Here is an 8,318-nt window from a genome sequence, read left to right as displayed (position 1 = left end):
GGGTCTGGCGAACTCTATATAAGCCACCCCCCTCCTTAGTAGCAGGGGTTGGCACCCCTGTAATTCATACACACATAATCCAGTCGACCACCTCCGGGCACCAAGACGTAGGGCTGTTACTTCCTCCGCGAAGGGCCTGAACTCGTACATCCTGGTGTATTTACAACTTCTCCATAGCTGAGATCTAGCCTCTCCATACATACCCCCCTACCTCACTGTCAGAGTTAGGACCACGACAGTTGGCGCCCACCGTGGGGCCGGAGTCTTAGCGCCTAGTTGGAGAAGTTGCGATTTTTCCGATCCCTTTGATCATGTTTTCCTGTGGAGATTTGGTGGAGGGCCGCGAGATCCATCTCGGCACACTCATGTTCGTCACCGACGACTCCGCTTGGCTTCAGGAGGCTCCACTCGACATCGATGCCCTCCCCGTCCGCGGTGCGACGCACTTCCGCGCATGTGTTTGTGGCGTCCTCCTGCGGCAGCCATCGACCCAGTATCGGTCGGCTCCCGTGTCATCTTCCCGCCCTGTCTCCCACCGGCACAAGCGCTCCGGCCGGTCGAGACTTCAGAGGTGGGTGAGGCATGCCGTGGCCCGCCAGTCGGCAGCCCCACAAGTCGCGGCCATCGAGCCCGACGAATCCCTCTACGGCCTTTTCGACCTGTCGACTGGCTCCGCGGAGACCGCATCCGAGTGCGACAGCAGCGACCCGGCGGCTGAGGTTCTGGCGGTCGATGGAACACACAGTCCTCCCGGTTTCCCTCGCACCGATGGAAGCGCGGGTGGAGGCGGCCCGTTGCATCCCCACGATGAGTATCTCCCCGAACCTCTCACGTCGTTGCAGCGAGAGGAGCTTCGCCGCCGGAACATGGATGCACTCCACACTCCTATCGTCGGAGAAACCCCCGAGGCCCGGGCCTTGGAGGACGCGCTGTAGGATCAAAAGTATGTCTAGAGGGGGGTGATTAGACTACTTGACCAAATAAAAACTTAACCTTTTCCCAATTTTAGTTCTTGGCAGTTTTTAGCTATTGTAGGACAAGTCAAGCAATCATCACACAATTCAAGCAAGCATGCAAAGAGTATATTGGCAGCGGAAAGTAAAGCATGCAACTTGCAAGAATGTAAAGGGAAGGGTTTGGAGAATTCAAACGCAATTGGAGACACGGATGTTTTTCCCATGGTTCGGATAGGTGGTGCTATCCTACATCCACGTTGATGGAGACTTCAACCCACGAAGGGTAACGGTTGCGCGAGTCCACGGAGGGCTCCCCCCACTAAGGGTAATGGTTGCGCGAGTCCACGGAGGGCCCCACCCATGAAGGGTCCACGAAGAAGCAACCACCCACGAAGGGTCCACGAAGAAGCAACCTTGTCTATCCCACCATGGCCATCCCCCACGAAGGACTTGCCTCACTAGCGGTAGATCTTCACAAAGTAGGCGATCTCCTTGCCCTTACAAACTCCTTGGTTCAACTCCACAATCTTGTCGGAGGCTCCCAAGTGACACCTAGCCAATCTAGGAGACACCACTCTCCAAGAAGTAACAAATGGTGTGTTGATGATGAACTCCTTGCTCTTGTGCTTCAAATGATAGTCTCCCCAACACTCAACTCTCTCTCATAGGATTTGGATTTTGTGGAAAGAAGATTTGAGTGGAAAGCAACTTGGGGAAGGCTAGAGATCAAGATTCATATGGTAGGAATGGAATATCTTGGTCTCAACACATGAGTAGGTGGTTCTCTCTCAGAACATATGAGTTGGAATTGTGTATGTGTTCTAATGGCTCTCTCCATGAATGAAGAGGAGGTGGAGGGGTATATATAGCCTCCACACAAAATCCAACCGTTACACACAGTTTTCCAATCTCGGTGGGACCGAATCAACAAACTCGGTCGGACCGAAAAGGTAAACCTAGTGACCGTTAGAGATTTTCGGTGGGACTGACATGCAACTCGGTAGGACCGATATGGTTAGGGTTTGGGCATAACGTAATCTCGGTGAGACCGATTACACAAACTCGGTGAGACCGAGTTTGGTAATAAGCTAACCAGAGAGTTGGTCAGGCAAACTCGGTGGGACCGATTTGCTCTTTCGGTGAGACCGAAAAGTTACAAAAGGGAAACAAAGAGTTTACATTGCAATCTCGGTGGGACCGATTCGCTCTTTCGGTGAGACCGAAAAGTTACGAAAGGGAAACAGAGAGTTTGCAATCCCATCTTGGTGAGACCGAGATCCCTATCGGTAGAACCGAATTGCTAGGGTTTGGCAGTGGCTTATGACAAGTGAAACTCGGTGGCGCCGGATAGAAAGAATCGGTAGGACCGAGTTTGGCTTAGGGTTTAGGTCATATGTGAATATGGGAAAGTAGTTGAGGGTTTTGGAGCATATCACTAAGCACATGAAGCAAGAGGCTCATTAAGCAACACCTCATCCCTCCTTGATAGTATTGGCTTTTCCTAAAGACTCAATGTGATCTTGGATCACTAAAATATAAAATGAAGAGTCTTGAGCTTTTGAGCTTGAGCCAATCCTTTGTCCTTAGCATTTTGAGGGTTCCACTTTCACATCCATGCCATGCCAATCATTGAGCTTTCCTGAAATAGTCATCTTGGAATAGCATTAGCTCAATGAGCTATATGTTGTTATGAATTACCAAAACCACCTAGGGATAGTTGCACTTTCAATCTCCCCCTTTTTGGTAATTGATGACAACATATAGATCAAAGCTTCGACAAATGATAATAAGCATGAAATATATCGTCGCTTTGAGAAGTATGTGACAAGTAAGAGCTCCCCCTAAATTTGTGCATATTTAAAATTTTCTTTGGACTGCAAATGCACAAAGAGTTAGAGTCATGGGTTACTCTTCCATGTCACATACATCTTGGTGGAGCGCTTAAAATGATAAGAATGAAATACATGCACTCATCACCAAGAATAGTGAATGATCACATAAGATAGATAAGATGATAATATTAAGCAAACATTAAGTGTAGCTTATGATCAAACACATGATCATCAATGTCTCATGAGAAATGACATAGTATCTCACTCAAAAGCAAACAAAGTTCGGAAAACCACCAAATAAAACAAGAGAGAATAAAAGCAACACTCTCTCTCGAAGCCTATGATCTATACATTTTCTCCCCCTTTGGCAACAAGTTACCAAAAAGTTCCTAGAAAATGCATAGTGCTAAGTTGACACTCAGGCTTGATCTTCAGGTGGTGGTGGAGTCCGGAGCACTCCAAGGACGAAGCCTTCTGTAGACGTTGTCGGAGTCGAGGCTGAAATGGACGCTGGAGCTGGTGGAACTGAGGCTGTAGCTGGTGCAGACGTGGTGGCTCTGGGGTCAGCAACTGGCACTGCAGACGACCTCGAACCTCATGGCACTCTGGCAAAGGCATCAGTTGTAGTCTTGCCTCTCCTCTCATGCATGTCATCCTGGAGCTGCTCCACTGCAGTCTGAATCTCTGTCACTTTGACATCCAAGTCATAGAACTTTTGTTCCATGATCCTCTCTAAGCTCTGCTGATTCTGAGTGAGGGTGGCCAGTCCTTGCTCAATCCTCAGTGTGGATGCAATCAAGTAACCAAGCTGCTCTTGTTTGGTTTTCAAGAAATACTCAGATGCCTCCTCTTGAGTTGGCATCTTGGCAGCTTTCTCCTTCCTTGCCTTCTCCTTCTTTGCTTGTGCTTGTGCAGATGATGGTTCATTCTCATTCATGACAACTTGATTATCTTCAAAATCTGGACGGATGGGCAGGTGTTCCTTATCCAATAAGTATATGCCTGTGCCCATCTTGGAGTTGATTAACTCCTGAATTTGTGGGGCATATCCACATCTCCTCTTCTAATCAGCTGATGTCCTCTTAATGGTCTCTACCATGAGGCTCATCACTTTGAATTTCTGTGGCACGTCAAAGATATGAAGCAAGTTGATCGCGTGGCCCCTGATCATCTTGTGATCTCCAGACTTGGGCAATAGGGTGTGCCTAAGAATCCAGTTGATGGTTGGCAGCCCTGACAGAAGATAGTGTACTGAGCCAAACTTGAATGTATCAAGTGCTTCATTTGGAATCTCCTTGTACATGTTTGACATTGAGTTGTGGTCCATCTTCTTCTTGGCATAAATGTCCAAGTCATTGTCATGCTCTTCTGGGGCATTAATCAGCTGAGCCCATTTAGCAACTGTAGACTGGTACCTCGTACCCTCTGACATCCATACAATCCTGCCATCTGGATAGAAATGGGCTGTGGAGTAGAACTACATGATGAGTTCCTCGTTCCACTTTGTGAGCTTCTGCCCAACAAAGTCCTCTACTCCACATGCCTTGAAGCTGTCCTGCACTCCAGGGTAGTACTCTTCGTTGTCCTTGATGTATTGCCAATCAACCCATCTCATATCACAGACAATTGGCTTCTTGTCTAGCAGCACTGTCTCATAAAAGTCTTGCTACTCCTTGGTGTGAAACCTGTAGTCAACTGCAGTCCTTCTCCTTGAAGCATACGGGTCTGCTTCTCTCCACTTCCGGAGCCCTGAATCTCTCCTGAGTTTCATATCCTCAGCCACAGGATGAGCATCGTTGTGGTCTGGGATCTTGGGCTTGAGCTTTCTAAGAACATTCTCTTCTTCTTCTTCTGCAGCTTCAGGCACTGGGGCCTTGTTCTTCTCAGTAGCTAGGATGCTTCTTGTGTTCCTCTTTGGCTTTGGCTTTGGAGATGGCTTGGCCTTGGAAGCAGCTGCCCCTGTTCTTATGGCATCACCCATCAGCTTGGGTGCCTTAGGTGCTGGTGCAGCTACCTCTTCTTCTTCCTCCTCATCTTCCATGATGGAAGCCTTGCCAAGCACTCTGGCTACAGTTTTCTTCACCCTTTCTTTCCTCTTCTTGCCTTCAGCAGCAACTGGCTCAATGGGAGTGGGCTTCTCAGTTGAAGCTCTGGCCTTTGACATAGGCTGCCTGCCTGCTGGCCTTTTGATCTTCATCCCTGGTTTTATGCCCTGTGCTGGCTCAACTCTCTTGGAAGTTGCTTCCTCTTCTGCCACATAATCCTCATCTTCCGAGTCTGAGGTTCTCTTCTTTCTCTGTCTTGTGGCAGCTTTAGGCAGATTGCTAGGGGTGCTCCTGCTGCCATCATCTGAGGAACTTGAGGGACTAGTGCCCTCACTCATCTGCACTTGCTGCTCTGACAAGTTCTGGCTATCACTTTGGTCTGACATGATGCAAACTCTGACTGCTGACCCTGTGAATAGGTTATAGATGAGATAGAGTGGATAAGCATCACAAAATGCAGAGATTTTTGCAAAAGAATAATTCAAAAACTTAGTTTTAGTTTCCCACTGAAAGCATCTCGGATCTACCGATTTCTAAACTCGGTGATACCGAAGCAGTTTTGGCACCTAAACTAGTGAACTCGGTTAGACCGAGTCACAGTTCGGTGGCACCGAGACTGCTAGGGTTTCACAAAGTTCCAAAATCAGTCACACCGATAAGTAATTCTCGGTCAGACCGAGTCTCACTTGTGCAATGGCATAAGCCAAATCGGTGGGACCGAGTTTTTCAACTCGGTGGGTCCGAGATGGTTTCGGCGGAAACCTAACCCTAAAATTTTCGAATTAAACCTAATCTACGAGTTCATTGACTGGATAGAAGTTTAACAACCGTGGCAAGAATCATGATGATCACAATGTGCTAAGAATCGGATTGGGGAATAGCACAAAGATCAAGTCCATACCCTAGTTCGGCGGAGACTCGCCATGGCGGCAACGGCGGGGTTGAATTTCCGTTGACGGTGACGGAGACCAGCGACTGGAGGCGGCTGGCGACGAGGAGACGATCCGGAGACCAAGTTGGCAGAGCAGGCTATCACGCGGGCAAAGGGGTTCGGAGAAATTTCCAAATTTTTGCCCGTGACTATATATAGCCCGACCCTGTCGGTGTGACCGAGTGGAACAACTCGGTGGCACCGAGATGCAAAACTGTATACAGTTGTTGCAACTCGGTGTGACTGAATGGTTCAAATCGGTTGCACCGAGATCGAAAACCTAGATCAACTTAATGATCTCGGTAGGACCAAAAGTAGGGTATCGGTCAGACCGAGAATCATAAAGAGGTTTTGGAAGTTTAAGTCTATGACAAATCGGGGACTCCGAGCGCTCCTCACACAGAGTGGTTCGAATCTGACTTGATCAAATTTTGTGATGTAGCATGAATAGAGTTTGAGACGAGAAAAGCATAGATAGCTAGAGGAGGTTCTTAGGCATTCTTGTCCATCCACTTGGCAAAAGGAAATAAAACCAAACAATCAAAACAACAAGTGGATGTCCTCGAATGAGTAAAATATGCAACCAGCATGCTCACACAATAAGATGGCAAATGAAATATGTGACAAGGCATGCACAACCAATTCTAGCATCTATCAAGCAATTTGCGATGACAAGGTCATCTATATATGAGTATATTGACTTAGGAGTCAAGTGAGAACACTTGATCATAGGTCATACTCATCGTTTAAGCTCAAGTGGGGTTACCACTTTTACATAAAGTATTGTTGTGTTCACATCTTTAGAGTTTCTTTAGCTCAAGTCTTAGAGTAAAGCTCCCCTAGATGTGATATCCCCCCTTAGAGGGATGAACTAACCTCGGGTTTTGTCGATGATGACTTCATGTAGATGTTGAAGATGTGGATGCTCAATGTTGATGTAGATCACTTGGAGCTATCCATTTGAGTGAATTGCACTTTCAATACCTAAATGGGTTAGTCCCACAAGGAACAAACAAGGATATCCATAGACATAGAGTGATGCACACACAAGATGATGTCCATGAAAACTTTTAGGTTACCTTGTCCCTTGTCTTACCAACAAGAGGGTTTGTGACTCCTTGAACTAGTGCAAGATGTGGAAGTTGATTGCACTTGTTCTTGCCAAAATGATAAGAGTGAAGTATGTTGGCGAAGTCACCCTCAAGAACTCTCTAGTTCTTCTTCTTTTGGATCCACACCATCTTGATGGGAATCCTTGGAGTTGTAGTCGTACTTGATAAAGTGGAACTTGAAGTAGTCTTGGGAATCCACTTGACTAAGGTCTTAGGAGCTTCTTCAAATGCATCAATTTCCTCTTGAAGCTTGTCCTTGCCTTTTTGCTTGTAGTCTTGTGGTGGAGGATCATCTTGAGCTTGTGTCCCCTTGAAAGAAGTATCATACTTCTCTTGTTGAGGAACAAACTTTGTCTTGGGGTATTGATCTTCTTCCCACTCAACTCCATTGGCATTGAACTTTCGTTCAAAACCAACACCTTGATTCTTCCGGTGCATTCCTTGCTTGCGCACAATTTCCTCGAATTGCTTACTCCCGGCAAGGCTTTTGTACACTCCTTTCTCTATAATTCCCTTCAATAAGCTATTTTCTTGCTCAAGTGTAACTTGGCTAAGAGAATCATTAGTGGAATCAAGAGAACTACTAGAAGCAACAATATTGGATTTAGCATGATCATTGTTACTGCTAGAGGAAGAATCTTTCTTGTTCTTGTTACTAGACTTGACTTGAGGCATGTAAGTGGATAAGAGTAAATGCTTGGCAATGTAAGAAGAACTTTTCTTGCGGAGATCATCATTGATTGCTTTTAAGAACTCATGCTCTTGCTCAAGATTGAGCTTTTCAAAGCGTAATTTCTCATGAGCTCTTAAAAGTTCTCGATGATCTTCGAAGATAGTTTCATGAGCTAACTTAAGAGTGTTTAGTTCTTTAGTTAGAGCCTCAATCTTCTCCTTATCATTGTCATTCGTTTTATCTTGATTAGCATGATTAATTGACGTTTCATCATAGTATTCATCACTAGAGTTGTCAACAAGCAAATCATCACCTAACAAGTCATCTTCATCACTATTGAAATCAACTACTCGGGGTGTGTTACCTTAGGACCTTTGGCCATGAAGCATCTTCCAATTCCTTCATTTGGTGAGTCAAATATGTCGTAGGAGTTGGTTGACACAAGTGCTAGACCGGCAACACCTTCATCTTGAGTATCTTCGGAGTCGGAGTGATAACTTCTCTCGGAGTGGCTGTCGGAGTCGGAGCCGGATACCCATTCACCAACATGAGCTTGATGTCTTCGTTTTGTGTAGCTCCTTGATGATTTTTCCTTCCTTTCCGAATCCTTGCTTCTCCGTGAGTATCTTCGTTCATAACGATCATCTCTACTCCTTCTCTCTCTTGGTGGTGATTCTTTGCTTCTTCTTTTTGGAGAATCTTCTCTTCTCTTGTAGGGAGCCGTACACTCATTGGAATAGTGTCCGGGTCTTCCACAACTGTATCAGTT

The sequence above is a fragment of the Triticum aestivum genome, chromosome 5A (assembly GCF_018294505.1).
Source record: "Triticum aestivum cultivar Chinese Spring chromosome 5A, IWGSC CS RefSeq v2.1, whole genome shotgun sequence".
NCBI classification, from domain to species: domain Eukaryota; kingdom Viridiplantae; phylum Streptophyta; class Magnoliopsida; order Poales; family Poaceae; genus Triticum; species Triticum aestivum.
The sequence above is the reverse complement of the archived record's forward strand: the minus strand, read 5'-3'. Positions refer to the sequence as shown.